The sequence below is a fragment of the Megalops cyprinoides genome, chromosome 21, assembly GCF_013368585.1.
Source record: "Megalops cyprinoides isolate fMegCyp1 chromosome 21, fMegCyp1.pri, whole genome shotgun sequence".
In the NCBI taxonomy this organism is placed as follows: domain Eukaryota; kingdom Metazoa; phylum Chordata; class Actinopteri; order Elopiformes; family Megalopidae; genus Megalops; species Megalops cyprinoides.
Genome location: NC_050603.1, coordinates 13,983,268 through 14,003,267, shown reverse-complemented (window position 1 = coordinate 14,003,267; position 20,000 = coordinate 13,983,268). Strand labels below are relative to the sequence as shown.

The 20,000-nt window shown below is 47.2% G+C and overlaps 1 protein-coding gene across 1 annotated transcript in view; it reads left to right on the top strand.

The window, feature by feature from the left end:
* ext1c (exostoses (multiple) 1c) overlaps positions 1-20,000 on the top strand; it is a 34,981-nt gene that overhangs the window by 7,433 nt on the left and 7,548 nt on the right. The window lies entirely within an intron of this gene.

Sequence of the window (20,000 nt, the reverse complement as noted above, 5' to 3'; positions counted from 1 at the left end):
GGGGGGGGGTCACTCCCTCTCGCTCTGACGCAGGGAGAGATCATAAGTGCACGGACTGGGTGATGGGGGGGAGTAGCTGTAAGCCACCTCGTGGAGCACTCGTACAAAAACAATAATTTACAATCATTCGGTTTTATTGTTTTTGCAATGAGAAATGATTGCGTGACATTACTGTGGGTTAGGTTTCAGTGGTGGTGAAACAGTGTTTATTTTTTGACCTCTCATGATCCACAAGGAGAATGTGGGTTCGGGACGGAGGGGGAGTTGGGGGGGACTTGTGACGGGAGAAAATAAACCCTGAATAAAGCCGGTGTGATTACATACAGGACGCGCATGCTTCCAGGGCAAACAGTGGGAGGAGAGCAGGGGTTAGCACCCACCCCCCCAGGAAAGCGGCTTCGCCGGACGGGCCAGGATGACTCCCTTTTCTCCTGTCTGGGCGGGGTCGGAAGCTCAGGAAGGCTCTTACAAGGTGCTCCGAGGTTAAAGAGCCAGAACAGCTGCTCAGGCAGGAGATTAACCCCAGAGTCCCCAGCAAACCTGCCGAGAGAGGGGGAGAGAGAGAGAGAGAGGGAGAGGAGGAGAGAGGGAGGGGGGAGGGGTGAATAAGAGAGGACAGAAAGAGAGGGAGAGGAGGAGAGAGTGGGAGAGGAGGAGAGAGGGAGAGAGGGTGGGAGAGAGGGAGGTAGAGGGATATAGGGAGGGAAACAGAGAGAGGGGAGTGGCGATAGGGGAAGGGGATAGAGAGAAGGAGAGGGCAGAGAAAGAGAGGGAGGGAGAGAGAGAAAGTAAGAAAGGTGAGAGAGAGGAGGACCGGCAGAGCAGACAGTAAGGAAGAAATAGGAGGGAGAGAGAGAGGCAGGTAGAAAAGGGTGGAGAAACAAAGGGAGAGAAAAAGGATTGGAAGTAAGAAGAGAAAGAATAGCAGGAAGGGGTAAGACTTTGAATTAGACTTAGAAGAAGGGCGAGAAGATGGAGGTGAGATGGAAGTATGGAGGGAGGAAGGCAGGTAGAGAGGGGGCAGAGGGTGTGAGGTACTTCTGTAAAGCTGGGAGAGGCTTTGCAATACACACTGGCCTAGTTTCAATCTAATATTTTTAAATCTCCTTTGTGCTGGTAATTTTTAGTTCTGTTAGGAAATATAAATGAGTCACTGTGTATGAGAGAGGAAGGAAGGAGAATTTGCATACACAGAGTAATAAAACACACACAAGCATACAAACACACACACACACACACACAGAGTGTAGAGGAACGGCAGGGAAGATGGAAGTGTGGTGGGAGGGGGGTCTAATGGTAAAATGCTGTACCTTTCCCTCCAGCTCACATCGTTCCCATGACAACGGCCTTGCCGTGCGGAAGACACCCTCTGCACGCTGCCCATTATTCATGAACCTCAAAGCACTCTGGGAAAAAAGACATAACGAAAAGGGGGGTTTGAATCCCTTACACCTTGAAATACTAAACCTCTGTATTATAAAGAGAAATGAAACCGAAAAAAAGTATTAAATAACCCAGTTTATAGCTGCCCTGGGGACAGGCATTTGTATTGTAAAGTATTTTTTAATACTTTAATATTTTTAAATAAATGCAATTGGGAAAAGTTCTACTACATTTCAGTAGATTGTGCAAGAGGTACCCTTCACCATATATACTCTTTAGCTACAAATGTGTATACTATATGTGTATGTGAGAACCCAATACCTACATATGCTGTATTTTCATGATTGCATCAACTGAGAGCCTATATATGCTGTGTAGTAGTGGGGGCTGTAATTCAGAAGCAAATTTTTTTCTGATTGTAATGTTGCCTCAGTGTCTATTATTACTGCTCTGCAACCTATTACAGCCCTTCATTCAACTGAGATGCCCTGGTGTGTGTGTGTGTGCGCGCGTGTGTGTGGTTTGTGTGTGTGAGAGAGAGAGAGAGTGTCTCTGCGGGTGTTGGCAGGCCCGACATGGGGGTGTAAATACGAACCGTTACGCCCTGCTGTAATTATGGGGGATGTGAAATTGTACCCCTGGAGAGAATGCGGTCTGTGTGACTCTGGCCCAGTCCAGTGCAAACTGTGCTGTTTGACTTTGTTAAAAAAACGGAGCGGGCAGACAGAGGCTGAAAGGGTTCGACCACGACCCGACCCTGTGCCCTCTCTCTCTCCCTTTCTTTGTCCAAGTTCTCCTTTCGCTCATTACCCTGTTCCTCAATCTCTCCAGCTGCAGTTTCCTTCTGCGTTTTCCTCACTCTCTCTCTCAGAGACCTCAGTGCCATTGTAACACGCATATGTGTGCGCATTCATTTATGCATGCCTGATAACACACACACATACGCACACACACGCACTTTCAGATGATGCAGACAGACACGCACACAGGCATGCAGGGCGCAGATTTCACAAGCTCAGGAGCAGCTGGTTTATGGAGTAAAGGTCATGCCCTCTGTCAGATGGGCTTCCTTCTTGTAACTCTACTCCATAGCAGACAGTCACAGACCCACAGACCCAGCCCATTCCCTCTACCGCCCCCTGTCCCTCGGCCGGGGTCACAGCATCCTGGAGCCTGTCAAGGCTCCCTGCGTCTCTCACAGTTAAACCCACACCGAAGTTCTTGGGACAATTACACGCTTGGGCATGGGCCTGCATGCCGGTGCTAGATTAGCCAACACCACAACACCTCAATAAATACATCACTTCATTCACAAACAATGAAGGAGTTCTTTATTTGGGGAATAAAGCAGCCAGCTGCCCCGGTCGCCACCTTACGTTCTGACATGTGTATTTTCATTTAAAGCAGCAAGAAGAGGAGGCGAGGAAAAAAAAAGGATCCCAAAGAACAGGAACCAAAAAGAAAGGATTTTGGGGGTTGCCATGGCAATAACCCAATTCCCCCCCACTCCCTTGACAGGCACTTCCGAGCGCTTCTGTCTCCATGGTATATCCTCAGGCAATTTGCAACCTCGCTGTTCAATAACTACACATTATCCAGGTTGTTATGCAACTCTAACACATTAACTGGATTCTCTCAAAACTACAGCACATTCACCATTTTTTTCTGTTCCTACAAGACGAAAATTGGCTTTTTGTGGAAATACAGAGCGTGTAAACTTGACAGCTCCTTCAACAACAAAAACAACAGGGCTTGAACCCCACAGTTGGAGGGTGTTCGCGGGAAGGGGAGTGGCTCTGAGTGCCACTGTTTGAATGCATTCAGAGCAGGCAGGGGAAGCTTCAGCCCTAGCTGTGAGCGTCGGGGAGGGGTGGTGCAGCTCTGTCTGTGTGTATGGAGGGTCTCTGAGTGTGTGCAGACCCCTGTCAGGTGCTGATTGTGTTGGTTAAAGAGAGCCGTTTCAGGCCCCAGGCTGATGCTGACCCGGCTAACTGGTGTGGATGTCACACTAATGGGGGCCATTCAGGCCCCTAATTGGGCTTTTATTCGCCTGGCCGCTGTGGCGATTATATCGGGAGAAGCCCCTGGCGTCCTGGGTCTCTTTGTATGGGAGAAGTGGAGCAGAACCGAAGGAAACCTTTTCACAACGTTTCACCACTCTCCTTCGCTCCTTCCCTCTCTCCCCCCCCTTTCTCCTTCTCCCTGCCTCCCTCTCTCTCCTTCCCACTGTCTCACTCTTGTTCCCTGTTGCTTTTTCTTCTCTCCTCTTCCTTTTCCTCCCTTTCTCTTTTCCCTCCTCCCCTCTCTCTTTCATTCTGTAACATCTCACTTCCTGGTCCAGCAGACAGGTCATGTGGAGAGGATGCTGGTGGTGAGCTGGGCTCTTGTCCTCCAGCGATACTGGATGGCTCCAGTAAAATTCCAGCTGCATCCATGGGCTACACGTGCAGCCTTAGCGATGTTAGCTGCCCTAGATAAGGCTGTCTGCTGGGTTAATGAGGAATGGATTCAATTTCATGAATTAGTCATGAATTCTGTGCTATCTGCTCTCTACCTGAGCTCTTTAGTTTTCGCATTAAACACTTATTGGATGATGACTTCTCCACTGTTCTATTTTTTTACGCAAATCTGTTCTCCCATCTCTCCAGTTCACCCACACATCAGGTCCCCAGTAATATTCACAACCGCCCCTCTGTTCCCTGCCTCTCAGCCCAAACCCGTGCACTTCTCTCTCAGATGCCCCGATTCTTTCGGATGAACATCTCCCTTACTTGAGCCCCAGGGCTCTCCCTGCCTGGTATCATCCCGGTGCCTCATCCTGACCCCGAACCTGAGCCGCATTCCAGTGCTCCCCGCTCGCCCACCCGGCTGCTGTGGCACCGTTGCCCAATCCTGTCCCGGTGTGGAGGTAACCAGAGCCCCCTCTGGCCTAGCCCGTAATGTGATCAGCGTGTGCTGAGTGAGTAATCTGCTCTCCAGTAACTACCGCAATGTCTCCAGTCCGGTAGCTATTGTAATCCCTGTACAGTACCGTGGAAATGGTCAGCCAGGTGTCCACCCCCCCCCCAGTTCCTGGAATGAGGTCTGTCTCTCCCGCTCTCCCCCTCTCCCACTCCATTGCCGCGCTAACACAGAGGTATCGTTTACAAGCTCCAACGGGCCCGCAGTCAGGATCCATACTCGTTTAGACATTCAGAAATGCCCGTGTGGAGTACGTGGATCGAACACCTCCTCGGGAACCGTGCGCCACCTCCTAAACCTTCCCCGGAATGGAATCCGCATTGCAGAGCCTCTATATAGAACGCATAACCTTCTCACAATGCCCCTGTAATGTCACGCCAATGTCATCAGGTTGCCATTGTGGCGGTGTTATCCGGCCATATATAAATCGGAAATGGTGGTGTGTAAAACATGGCAGCGAATGAATGCAAGTTGCCCTGGCACATCAGCACTGAGAGAGTGTTATGTCAGCACCGTGGAGTGGTGATTAGGCGACTGAACTTGCTGACCGGAGGGCTCCAGGTTTGCATTGTGGGTGGGCAGCTGTTGCTGTAACTCCGTAAAGCCCTTCACCTGTCTCCGCTTCCGGATGCATCCAGCAGCATATAAAGGGTAGTGAGTAAGGAGTAAGCTATGCAAAGCGAAAAGAGCTGCCAAGAAAGAGACAGTAAATAATGCACAATTGACTCAGACTGCATATGCTCATGGCTGTTGTTCACATAATAATAATAATAATAATAATAATAATAATAATAATAGTAATAATAATAATAAAAGAAAGAAAAGAATGGTGACTTGCGTAACATCCATTCATACAGCTTGATCTTGTACAGATGCAATTCAGCGGTGTCCCACATTGGCATCAGACCAGAAACATTTCTGGTTTATGAGCCCTGTTCCTTGCCACCGCAACACACAACTATTCACAGTGCAGTTGCACAATGCAGTTACTGGATATACAAGGGCAGGGAGCTGAGTGTAGTCATTGGTTGGCTGGTTAGGGCCTCGTCTCCCAGGAGGCGCAGTAATGCTGTACGCTCTGTGAGCCAATCCGCTGCTGTCGTCCGCACCGCCGGGCTGTCTGAGGCAGATCCCATTCGCACTCATCAGCAGAGGCAGATGATCCGACCCTCTCTCTGGCTCCCTGCTCTTTCCTGTAAAGCACAATTGATCTCCGCGCAGGATGACGGGGCTAATTGACTTACTTTCAAACATCCCTCAAGCCCCCCTGCTGTCTCTGCTTGCTGATTGCAGTTTAATTTCATTGTTTCTGTGGAGATGAGAGTGGCGTCTGTTAGGTCTGAGTATATATGGGGGGGGGGGGCAGATGCTGTTTTGACAGAGCTTCCTGCCTGAGAAAGTGTCAGTTTGTTTTGAAAAGTGCTGGGGACAAGGACGGGTTCGACGTGTTCAAGTGGTGGGGAAGGAATGGGCCACGACAAAAAGTGGTGGGGACATGTTTCCAGCGTCCCCAGCGTCCCCAGCATCCCCAGCATCCCCAGCTTAAATGACACCTAAGCGTATGAGAAAGCCAGCTTGAGCCTAGCAATACCTCTTCTCTACAGTATCTTTACTTGAAGTAGCTTGTGGAAATTCACGTGCCCTTCATGAGAACAATGTGTTTACGTTCTACAGCGAAGTGAGACCATTCATTTGCATATCAAACCCACCTCGCTGATTTAATTAGCCAGGAGCGGGGCATTCAGGGGTTCTGCCTCGTGAAAACCTAAGGCGCGTAAGAACAGCACAGGTGGGAGGAAGGCCTGTTTTGTCGGCCTGACCTGAATGATAGGAGCCGTTTCGGCGTTCGGCTTGTACGCCACCCCGGGTGTGCAGTCTGAAACTACAGACGCAGCCCACATGTTATTTAGGCCTGAAAGCTTGCTGCCAGGTCCGCACGATCATTACGCTGCAAATGCAAGGCACCATGTTCGGCTCTCAGCAGAGGCTGCATCCTTTAGCACGGCACTTAACCAGAAACTGCCAAGCAAATCCATAATTCAGAGAAAGCCCTAAGAGGTGGTGTCAGTACCAGATGATAGGAGAGTGCCTGAGACACGCAGGCCGGGCCAGGAAGACTCGTATCAGAGATCCGTGGTCCTACTCGGACAGGAAGCAGCTGGCAGGTGCTGGCCACACAGGAAATTGAAATTGGGAGCCGAAAATGATGCAATGCTGATAGACGCTTTAATTTCAACAACAGGAAAATGGTCCTGCTGAGAAATGAGCGTGACAGTGAGAGGGTAAGGAATGCAATCAATTTCCCTCCGGGTAAAAAAAAGAGGACTCGGACCTCTTGGGCCTATAGTGTTACCTGCACGGGACACCGGAAAATCATAAGACCTTTATGTATTGAAGGGCTTTCAGGCAGGTCTCAAATCAGTTCACAGAGAAGAAGCAGGAATAGGTCATGCCAAAATGTTCGTTCAGCCAATCAAACTGGGGGAACAGTCAGGTGGTCAGATTGAGAGATGATTTGGACCTTGGCCAGTGGAGAGACTGTGCAGACTCCTGTTCGAGGTGGCTGGGCATACTCTCAGTTTCAGTGTACAGTATGCACAGTAATGTACAGTAATATAACTGCATATATTATTTATGCACTCTTTCCTTAGCAGATGGTCCTATCAAGAGCAGCTTACCTTGTTCACATTTACATATTAGCTATTCATACTGCTGGATATCTTAACTGAAGTGATTCTGGTTAAGGGATCAAGTGTACAACAGCAGTGAGAGTGATGGAGGATTTCCACCTGCTTCCTTCAAGGTTACAAGTCCAGCTCCTTAAACAGGGTGATACATAAACCTGCAACATTGTGCATGTTAAATCTGTGCCGTATAGTGTGTTAAACTATTGTGTTTGTGTGTGTGTGTTTGTCCATGTTGACCCGATGTTTACAAAGAGAAGAATTCCAGAACATTTCCATGGAAAGAACTTGCCAGTTTCCCAGCAGCTGGTCTAGTTTATTTGATGTTTTTTTTAGTGTATTCACGTATTTAACCCATCATTCCACAACAAACAGTAACACAGACTAGCGTCTTAATTTGATCAGTTTACACTGTTAAGGTTAAGGATACTGAATGCTTGTCTCTATGGCAACCAGAGAAAGATGTGTTTGAAATCATATTTGTTGTGTTGTTACTTATATTACTTATGCGCTACTTCAACAAGCTCTCAACATCAGACTCAAAAAATGAAAATATTCATTTGCAACACTACCTTCCATTTTTTCATTTACTTCATGAGTAGGTTCAATAAGACTGAAAAATTTAAGCTACGTACATACAAAAAAATCTGGAAATTGTGCTGTGTCCTGAACTGTATGCTCTTTGATTCCGCTGTATTCATTGTCACAGGAGCTGGGGAACATGGATAAAAAAGAAAGTCATATTTAGTGAGTTCATTCTGAACATTTGAAAGCATGTTTTTGGAATACTCAGTTGTCTTTTTGTAATTTTCTCCTGGTTCATGATTTGTCTGGTCAAGTACAGTTGGCTGTGAACACTAGTCTGGTAGACTTTCAGCCGGTAGAACAAGGTTGCCTGTGAATGTTTGCCAGGTCATACATGATTATGAGCGAACTTTCAGCTTGTAGAACAAGGTCAAGCTGGTCATTTGCCTGGTCAAAAAGTTTGCTGTAAACAGTAATGTGGACCGACACAGTTTGCTGTGAACCATCACCTGGTTGTACATCCCTCCAAGTGAGGCAAAATGGAACAGTCCATTATGATGTCACATGGCTGCATGTCTCTGTGTGCCTTGGGGGCATTATGCCTGGCTGTGGAGTTCAGTAATGATATCCTCGGCAGCATCGACTCAGGAGTGTTTGTGTGTTTGCGTAGGGGGTGGGGGGGAGTGTGCTACAGTTTACCCAGGGGAATTACACGCCACTGATAAGATGCCAACTCTCTGCCTATGCCATGTATGCTCAGAAAACAGGGTTTTTGCACTGCTCAGGGCCTGAACTGAGAGACTAAACAGATAGATAGAATGTGTGAGATGGAGAGATTGGGAGCGAGTATGAGTGATGGGTTTGTGTGTACACATGCGTAGTGATGGTGTGTGTTTGCGTGAGAGAGAGATGGCATGAGAGACATGGTGTGTGTGTGTGTGTGTGTGTGAGAGAGGGAGCATGACGCTCTCGTTGTCCTCCTCACTTCCTGGAGATGTCTCAGAGGTACACAGCAGGAGTTTCTCTCTGAGCTCCATGTCTAATTAACTGTGCTGCTAAATACAGCTTTAACGAGAGGGCTGACAGTATGTGCGTGTTAGTGTGATATAGAGAACGCCAAAGAGTGAGTGTATGAGGGAGGCTGTTTATTTGTGTGTGTTTGTGTGAGGCAGAGAAATGGAAAATTACTTGAAAACAAGGGATTACACTCACACAATTTCAGTTATCCAATTATTCAATTAAAAAAATAGTTTAAAAACTGATTTTTGTTTTGTGGGGAGGAATACATTGTAGCCATGGCATGAGGGAGCGTGAGAGAGCAACTCGCACTGAAAACTGGACATAAATTTGGCCCTCAAAGATATGAGCTGCCCTTATTGTCACCTTGGTCATTGCTGTTGTTGGTTTTTATCGTTGTTGTTTGGGTATTACTGTTTTTTTTTTTTCTTTTCTCTTCTGTTGCCTTGTTGAAATAGTCTATCCTTTGTGTTTGTCATGTCAATAAAGCTGATTTGGATTGGAATGTGAGAGATTCGGTGGGAGAGACAGAGAGCCACAGGCAGAGGGCGGGTCAGGTGCGTGCGATGGACAGATGTGTGTACTGGCAAGGGGTGCTGTAACCATGGCGACAGCCAGAAGTGCTGCGGTAATGCCCACAGGTGAGTGCGTTGTTTACCTGCCCTTTCGGTCTGCTGGAGTTCCACTCTCATAAGCACTTGGCAGGGGGTGGCTTTGAGAGTCAAGCAGGGAGGTGACACACGCAGGCATTTTCATAGGCTATTCATTGCATATCATTGTAAACAGCATTAGCAGAATGAACCGTTGGCCGTTGAAGTACCCCCTTTTCAGTCTACAGCAGGGATATTACTGTTCTCTGTATTGTCACCATGGGCTGGGTTGGGTTCAAGCAGCAGAGCGAGTGGGGGTTTGTGTAAAGGCAGTAGTTGGGTGGGGGGTGGGGGTGGGGGACGGGTTGCCTAAAGGCGGTTGTTGTCTGTTTACTCGTCGTCTCCGGGCTGTAGGAATGTCAGCCAGGGGCTCTGGGCCAGGGCCAGACCTCCTGTCCCGGAACTGGGCTTGTGTACAGACGGGTGGACCCGCTGAAAAGCCCGCTCTGTCTTGCCTTTGTGGACTGGCACTCACAGTGACCGTGGTCCCATAATGCACTGCGGCCATGGCTTGAGGGAAGGACATCCTCTAAATAAATGAATAAACAGATACTTGGGCGAGTGAAATATCAGGCATCTAACCCCTCCCCTCAGTAGGAGAACATCACTGTGGAGAACCCCTCTCCACAATGCTGGAACAGAATGCTGTACTGCAAAGGGATCTGCCACGGCTCTAAACATTCCACGCATTCTTCCGGAACAGAGGATGAGAGTGTTTGTATGTGTGAGTGTGTGTGTGTGTGTGTGTGTGTGTGTGTGTGTGTTAAATCTGGAGGTCAGGATGCTCTGACATTATGCAGTGGCATGTCACAGTATTTGTTTGGCCCCAATCGGTTTGCTTTGGCTTCGTGTAACGTGGATTGGCTTGTTTCAGAATTGGCTTGGATGTTCTGGAATTGTGCGTGGACAGATCAGTGGTTTGTGTATATATGTACACAGAAATTCCATTCCATTCACTTTCATTCCATCACTCAAACATACAGTCAGACACGCACACACATACACACCTCACACACAAACACACTCATGCAGACAGACAGACACATGTGCTCTCTGTGACACTTGCTCCCCTTGCTGTGACCTCTGTCTGTGTTATTAACGCGCCCAATTTCAGTGTTTACACAGGTGTCCAACAGCCCACAGTGACACATCGGCATCCAGACAGACGAACACACACACACACACACACACACACACACACACACACACACACACACAACCTACTGCCCCTTCCCAACATGCATGCATGCCAACACGCACACACACACACACACACACACACACAAACACACACACACCACCTACGGCCCCTTCCCAACATGCATGCATGCCAACACACACACACATGCGCATGCACACACACGCGCACACACACACGCACTCACGCACACACACACACACACACACACACACTACTGCTCTCTCCCAACACACACAAACAAGCAGGAATCATTCCAGCCACACTGTTCAGCTCAGAGTGCCAGTTGTTAACTGATGTTGGTACAGATGCTCTGTCAGGTCAATGCTTTGCCCCTGGCATGCTCTACCTGTACTGGGTGACAGATTTCTTTCTGAATACATTTGCTGGAAACAGTACTTCATTTCTTCCTCTTTCTCCACCTTCCCCTCATGATCACATTTGCTTCGGTTCAGTTACAGCATACTAACGGACTCTGAGGAGGGACAATTATAGAGTTAACATACAATTATAGCATGCTTCACTTCTCTGCAATAAAATAATTACAGTATACTTTATTATGCTAAGATACATCTGGCTTAAATAAACAATCATAGTATACTTCACTGCTCTGAGATAAACCTGAATTAGCACACAATTATAGCATTATTATATACATCATTACTCTTTGGTAAAGCTGAAATAAGACACAGTTCCTGTATGCTTCACTACTCTGAGATATGAATGAATTAAAATCACAGTTACAGTGTGCTTCACTAGTCTTAGACAGGACTGAATTAACACATAAAAGCAGTCGACCTAAGTCTGGGAGATTTAGGTGTGTGGAAACGAGGGAGCTACTGCCGGATGAGTGAGGTTGCTAAATGCTACAATTGGTTAGTGCATTTACAGCCTGAGTCTCAGATCACTGGCCGTCTGTGAGATACACTGCGCATTTGCTTAGAGCAGAGTGGATGCCGTTAGCATTTTCCTGCCTGCATTGCCATGGATATTTAAGAGGAGCTGTTGCAGTCGTCCTCCTCTCAGAGCGTCCCGTGAGAATGCCATCCGCACAGACGTCCACGCCATCTGTGAGCGAACGCGCGGTGCTTTCTGTAGCATACATCTGCATTGCTATGCGCTGACCTGACTCATTTACGCACCGAATACCTCACCAGGATCCGTGTCGGAAAGCAGAGATCATTCGAGTATTTGAGACCGAGCTTTGCCGCAGCGGAAGATGCTCTCCGGACTGTAGACAAAATTCCTGTCCTTGCCATTAAACCTGCCTATGCTCTTGTGGTCTTATATTACATTGCATTACATTATTTTCATTTAGCAGATATTTTTATCTAGAGCGATTTGCATAGGTTACAGTTTTTACATGTGATCCATTTATACAGATGGATGTTTACTGAGGCAATTCTGGGTGAAGTACTTTGCCTAAGGGTATAGCAGCAATGCTCCAGCAGGGAATAGAACCAGCAACCTTTCAGTTACAAGCCCTGCTCTTTACCACTATGCCACACTGCCTATATATTTTCACTTTTGTTGAATATATCTTTCCTCTTAACAAAACTGGCAAATGACATGCTCATAAAAGGCATCACCCATCCAGCAGCCTCATGCAGGGGTAAAACACGTGCTCTACCAGCAATGTGTAAATCAGGGGGACAGTATGTAAGTGTAGGATGTTATCAGTGAGACCATATAGATAAAATGTAATCGTAACAGCGACACTATGCCCCTCTGTGTGACTCTAACAGTAACATTGTACCCACGTGTGTAATTCTAAAGTCTGATAGGACTGTAAAACAAGGGGGTGTGACTGTAGTCCGGCCAATCAGGCTCCACAAGAAGGTTGTCTCTGAAGTTGAAGACAGGTTAAATAATTGACAAAGGTTGGATTGAAGCAATCTTCACACACAAGGCGCCCTCATATCTACATGCTGTAGCACACAGACGGCCAACACTGGTCCTCGGGCCTCATTCCACTCTTAAATGAGTCACGCGTGGCTCCTGAGTGTTAAGGGAAACACAGCCTGTACAAATTGGATTAATGCTATGCTATTACAGAAGTGCTATCGCAGCATAGATAAACACGGGGTGATCTTGGCAAGACTGACAGTCCATCACCTCCTCCGCGTGTATGGATGGATGCTGACAGCATATGACAGTTCTCAGTGAATGTGTAATTGTTGGGTATTAAAATTTTGAGAACATATTTGTTTTGGGCCTTTTTGTAATGACTGGGTCAGGTTGTCCATCCCTGATCTGGAATCTCAATGACTCTGCCAATTCAGTTACCGTGGTCTGCATCAATACGTCAGTGATTTCACTATTTTAAATGACCAATGTTTCCCCATAGTTTACTTAAATTATACTGGTTGTCAGCTAGCAACAGCGAAAAGGCTATAACTGCTATAAATAAGATGAAAGCAATTGAATCTACTACGACTACTACTACTACTACTAATAATAATAATAATAACATAATACCTGATTTGAAGGTGACATTTACTGGTGACAAGGTTTATTATCATGTTTATTATCATACTGTGTTCTTTAACACAAAGCAAAATAGTCTACAAACATATGGTAACAGAGTTTTTTTAATGCTTGTATGAACAGTATTGCATTGTTTTTATGGAAGTATCTGTTTCAGGTTACCCCTCTGCTATATTCAATAAATCTGCATTTTCATATCATCACCCCCACCCCTTCAAGGGTTCTGCCATTACCAGCACCCTGCACACTACAGTTTAAACCTGTTTTCCCCTGGCAGATTCGAATGAATGACCGGACGAGAATACCGCTGTGCTGCATTTCATACCAGACCACACCCCAAAAATGCAACCCAGCCCGTGTTGCTCCCACTCACACGCAAGCGCTCGGAGATGCAAGCAGGGAAATAGCAAGCACAGCACATCTGTTGTTTTTTGACCTCTGTGCCATGTTTAGGGTCCAAAATACATTTCATACCAGCCAATAGGTCATTGCAACATGCTGCGAGACCATGAAAAGTAGGCCGTAAGTGTGGAACTGTATACGTGAGTGTCAGCCTAATGGCGAGACTGTACCCATGGTTATTCTGTCAGGACAACAGGTGCAGGTGAATCCGTTTGAATGGTAGTCTGGTGTTTGGGTTGCTGGGGTGTTGTCAGTGTTAGTGTTTAAACTGATACTGAGTAAAGGCAAAGAGTGAATCAGAGGGAGTGGGCCAGGAACTCATTGTACACCTCCTGTTTATGGGTGTTCAAAAATAATCAATGGCACACCCATAGGGTAGTTCAACAGATATGAATTTCCATAGATTCAAAGTGCTTGATGTGGTTACTGTGGTACTTTACATTTACATTCATTTGGCAGACCAAAGCGACTTACAAGTGAGGCAGAGTACAACACAAGCAAAAACCATAAGGAGTTGGATTGGAGTCCAATGAAGGCATTGCACCTAACCGTGGGCTAAGGTTATCACCCCCCCCCCCCTTGTGGATATGATAAATAGGGAGAAGAAAAGAGGAGATGGGGCGGAGGAGGAATGTCATGACCAGCTGACGTGGAGAGGAAATGATTAGTGGGATTTTTATAGTTGTGGATGGGACCAGTTTGACTAGGTTAATTACACAGGGATTGTCTGGAAATTCTCCTCTTAATTTTGGAACTTCAGTAATAAGTATTGTGGGTGTTTTTGTCAACTTTATCTGAGCAGTAATGGTTCATTAATTTGAGAGAAATTGAATCTCATATGTCCTCTAATATACAGTGTCTTTGTAATAACTACAAGACGGGTGAAGTTAGATAGCAATGTATCTATTGAAGGTCCGGTTGAATATCCGGGAGCAGAGCTGTCAGATAATCCCCATGTAATAGGCATGAATCAATGCGCTCAGCTCATTATATATGTTTCATGAAATGGAGTTCACAATTTGAAATTATCACAGTGTTCCCTGAGAAATAATGGTGATGGGAAAACAAAAATATTACATGAGTGAACAAGTTCTGTGAATTTGTGAAATTTGATATTATGATATTTTGTCTCATGTCTACTAACCAAACTATGATAAACTGCTTTATCTATAAGTATGCAAATCCCATCTATCTCTTCCTGTCTCTACCAACTGTTCATGTCATAACCCCCCCCCCCCCCCCGTCTCCAACCCTTTTCCCTGTTTATGTTGTCCAAATTGGTAGTGCAATCTATTCATCTTTATCCATGCCAAAGACTAATATCCCAACAGCCATGCCAACACACACAAACACTCTCCGATGGATATGTTTGCATTGACTGGAAATTGATATCTACTTAATCACTCTGGACAAAATCACATCATGTGTTTGGACAGCAGCACAGAGTGGGGTCCAGCCGTGACACTGAGATGGAGGTGTGAGAGCGAGGATGCAGACGTGCCCTGTTTGAGTTGGAACACGCTGTGCTGTGGCGGCCCGGCTGGGGCGCGAGAGAAGGGGAGAGGGGGCTCGCACGACCCGCCTTCTGCGGCCACCCCAGGGACCTCGGCATGCATCACTCTGGACCTCTGTGCAATCGCTGACGTACGCCTCAGATGCGTGCGCCTATGCACACTCACGCACACACACGCACGCACGCTCACACGTATGCGCATGGCAATTGTTTATCGGCAGGAAAAGAGGGGTTGGATGGGGGAAAACCGCTATTGATGTGTAAATTTACGATAAATAATTCAGCTCAGTATCTTTCACCAGATAGTCTGCCGACTGTCTCGTGGTCTGCCTCTCTCTTCCACCTTCAACCTTTCTCTTTCTTTCTCTCTCTCACTCTGTGTGAACAAACACTCGCAAAAACACACTCCTTTTTCGTTCGCTTTCTAAGCCTCTGATGAGCACAGCAGATAAAACGTTTAAATTGGATGGAAAATGAAAAGAAGTGCAGGGAAACAAATGATATTCCGAAACGGGGGGAAGATAATCACTCTGCCTCTATATATAGCCATGAAGCCAGATTACAAATCATCCCTGCTCGGGCTCACACCGCCACGTCCATCCCAGTGACTCTGTGATTTTTCACTCTTTTCCTTCCTCTCCTCCTCTTGTCTCCTCTCTGCATGTATTAGGGAGAAAGCCAAAGCTCTCTGTTTCTGCACAATGTTGGTGCTTTTAGCCTAATGGACTGCTGTGGATGGATTTCTATATATAACGGCACATTATGAAGTTTCTCGTACTCTTTTTCTCTCTCTCAATTAGGGCCCATCCTGTCCTGTCACTCTCTGACAGAAAGGTGTGGGCATGAGTGTGTGCCAAAGTGTCTCCACTAGTGCACGCAATTTTTGTTCCGGCGGTTTGGTGTGTTTGTGCAAGTGTGTGTGTGTGTGTGTGTGTGTGTGTGTGTGCGTGTGTGTGCGTGTGTGTGTGTGTGTGTGCGTGAGCGCATTACTGTGTAACAGTGTAAAAGGATCAGCCAGTGGCAGGGTTGTATCAGTCCGGATTAGGGAATTTAGCCTCTTTATCCCCATAGTGCTGTAATTAACGGAGAGAGAGAGAATAAGAAATGGATATGGTCGACGGAGAGAGAAGGGGTAGATGAGGGGAAAGGGGAGATCGGAAGGGGCCTACTTTAAGGAGAGGGGGTCAACAGCCCTGACGCAAGCTGGCATGAATTGCTACAGGCAATGAGGCAAATGCGGTAGTAAATGTACAAAATTATACATTATTATTATGCACTAAATTACATTGTGTGTATCATCTGTGTGTGCACGTACCCGCATGCACGCTCATACAGACACACACACACACCCGGGGTACACTAAATTACAGGGAAAGGGTGGAATGTGCATGTGTGTATGTATTCTGTACTAAATCCAGGACAAACAGCAGAAAACAGCTGAATTTAGAGAACGGTTTCCTGCGTGGACTCAGCAGTCAGGAGTTGGGGTTTAGACCGCAGGAGCACAGAGCCCTCGGTCTGCACTGTAATGCACTGTAATGCACTGCATGACACACGTGCCCCAAAAAAACAAACGACATTCCTCAAGCGTCAGCGATGGTGCGGCAACAAATGTAGACACCGTGGCTGCGCCGAGAGCGGGCAGCGGCAGGGGAGAGGGAGTGGTGAGTAAGAAATGAATCACAGAGCAAAGGTCTGCGAGGAGGAATCTGGGAGGGAGGCCAGACGGAGAGAGAGAGAGAGAGAGAGAGAGAGAGAGAGAGAGAGCTTATCAGTCCGTCTGCTCCGACCGTCAGGGGGTTCCCCCCCGTAACACGCTGACAACGGATCAGATTAACATCTGCGCACACTCGCCGCTGACCTGAACAAATGGGCGCGCGCACGCACACGCACATGCACATGCACACGCACATGCACAGGTACGTGTACACACACATGCGTGTGCAAACACATGAACACACTTACCCTTCATAAACACTCTCATGCATTCCCTCATTCACCCACAAACACACACCCATACACACACACACACACATAGGCATCTCTGCATTGTGGGACAGCAGCTTTGGGAGTTGAGATTAAGTGGGGGGGAGGGGCGGGGGTGAGAACGAGAGACAGAGGGGGAGAGAGTGAGGGGCTACAGATTAGGGATCTGGTTTCTGCTATAATAAGACATCACTGGCAGGGGAGTGGGGACCAGCCTCTCTCTCTCTCTCCCTCTCTCTATCTCTCTGCTAGTATAATGAAAGAAGATCCTGAGAGCAAGCATACCTCTAGAGATTGAAACCTGAACCACCCTTGTACCCACTGGTCTCTCCCTCTCTCTCTCCTTGTTCGCCGTGCCGTGTACAGTAAGATCCTGACCTCTTGCCTCCAGTAACAGCTGACATCCTACCTGTACATGGTGTGTGACAGAGTGAGTCCTAATGACACAGGCAGATCCTACCACAACATCACACAGATGGTCCTTTCCTGGGCAGTAGTTCTGGGTTTGGAGCAGATGTAGGCAGGATTGTTGGTGATGGCATATATTTAAGCTGTACTGGGGTGGTTTGACAGTATTGTCGGGGTATTTTTGTGGTTTGCATGAATATGAGCAGCATTGTGGAGGCTGCAGTATGTTTGGGCAGTATTGTTGGAATTGGAATGTATTGGGGCAGTGTTAGTTAAACCGGAGTATATCTGGGCAGTATTATTGGTGTTGGAATTTATCTGAGCTGTATTGTGGGGGTTGGAGTATATCTCAGCAGTGCTGCTGAGGCGGGAATATACCTGAGCAACGCAGCCAGTATAAAGATGAGACTATGCAAAACAGAACAGGCAGTTATCACAACTGATAATGCTAATTAGTCATGCTGATGAGGTAGACTCTGGGCAGTGACTCAGCAGTGCTTTGGTAATGTAATCCAGCACCGTGAACAAAGGCCTATTGTGTGTGTGTTTGTGTGTATTTGTATGTGTGTGTGTGCGCGTGCGTGTGCATACGTGTGTATCCATCAGTCCCGCTGTGTCTCCATGCCAACACTCAGCCCCGGCACAGGAGGCATGGGGCATGATGGATGCCTGACCTTTACTCCGCTGATGAGAAAGAGAAAACGAGCAACTGTCCATCAAACTCTCTCTCCGTCCCCCCACCTCTCTCTTGGGGCCGCGTCGGGCTCTCATTAGTGTCGCACCGGGGCAGCGGTGTTTGCGGTTTAACGGTAGCTCCGCGGGCAGTGAAGATTCGGTGGACACGGGTCTGCTGAGACTGCCGTGACTCAGAGATGGGGGACAGACAGTCACCTCCTCAGCTGTCACCAACTGCCACCTTCGAGCAGCGGAAGAGAGCACCGTGGCCACACTGATCATCACAACACTGGATTAGATCTGTTTTTCCTGGACAAAGGATTTCCTCCAAATATCATCCTCACCATTTAAAGAGCTTTTCCCTGAAACAAACAGGATCAGAAAGAACTCTGTGGACCATCTGTCGCGTACATCACATCTGTAACAGACACATACCCGTATCTGTAATATGTACTGAATCTGTAATGCGCATTAAATCTGTAATTCCCACAGCAAAGGCAACATACATTGCATCTGTAACATGCACTCAGTCTACCAGTACGGAATCTGTAATATGCACTGAATCTATTATGCACACTGAATCTGTAATGCAGAGTGCATCTCATAGACATACACTGCTAACATGCACACATGTAAGCAGCTGCACAAACACATAGCTGCACTCATAGAAAACCCACACACACACACACGCATGCACGCACGCACACACACACGCATGCTCCCCAGTGGGTCATGGTGCCCCAGTTCAGACATAGGAGCTCCCATATGGACGTGTTCCAAGTCCGATCAGCAGAGAAATGCACACAGCTACACAGAGTGCTGTCTGTGAGCTGCGGCTCTGGCTGCACTCCGTGTCAGCGCGGGAAATGAAGGCCATTTATTTGTTCTTGGAAACAAAATGCTGTGAAATGACTTATTTGTTCCCTGCCTTTAACGAAATTCCTTCATTAAAAGCTGAACAATTCAGAAATTGCAGTGTGGGAGAGAAGTAGGTCACAGTAACGCAGCATGAACACTCGCCCCATGCTGAGATCGCTTATGTGAGAACACACCTACACACACATCTGCACGTGCACACGCACACAAACACGGGCACATGCACATGCACACATGTACTGGCATATGTGCACACTCGTACACACACGCATACGCACACATACACACAGACACAGGCACACATACACACAGACTCACACACACAGACATGTGCACACATGTACACACACACACACACACACACGCACATGCTCAAATACACACAAATATACACACACACGCAAGCACACACAAGTGCATTCACACACACACACACACACACACACACACACACTCACACACACACGCACACACCGAGAAAACGGCTCAATGTAACCGTACAGCACTTCAAACAAAGCAGTCTTTATATTCCGGCATGTTGATTTGTTCACGCAGACATCCTGTACGCATTGTGGGGAGCGGCGTTTCTGGAGACAGGGAGGGAGATTTACAGGGTGCTGGGGAGGCAAGCTGCAGGGGCCTTGCAGGAGCTTAGTAGCCCTATAAACACGCCTCACGCGAAAACCTTAGGGGAAGGCTCAAGCTTTCAACTGAACCTCTCTCCCATATCAAAGCCCTTCTGAAGGATCAAAGCCTCAGGTCTCAAATTAAAGCAGGGAAATTAATGGGGAGAAATAGAGTGATGGAGAGGGGCAGGCATGGGGGGTGAGGACCTCAGAGACTTGGGGGGGGTGGGGTGGGAGGGTGATATTTACATGTTCCTCTGGTGAGTAAACATGGTGTGTGCCAGTGCAAGATAGAGGGACTTTCATGCTGAATGTTTCTGTGCTTTCATATGAGATGTTTGAGCACAGAAGACAGTTGAAAAACTCGGCCCCTGCTGAAACGCGTTCACAGAAAAACTTCAAGCACATTGGACCCTTTCATTCTCCACCGCACACGCAGGAACGCATGCAGGCTTTAGAACCATAATAAACCTCCCTCAGCAGCACCCACCATCATCATCAGTCTAAATCTGAAGATATTACATATTACAAATCTGAACAGTTATGATTCAATCCATTACAACATGGACTGCCTCTTATGCAAGTTCTACCGTCACTGTTACTGATCAA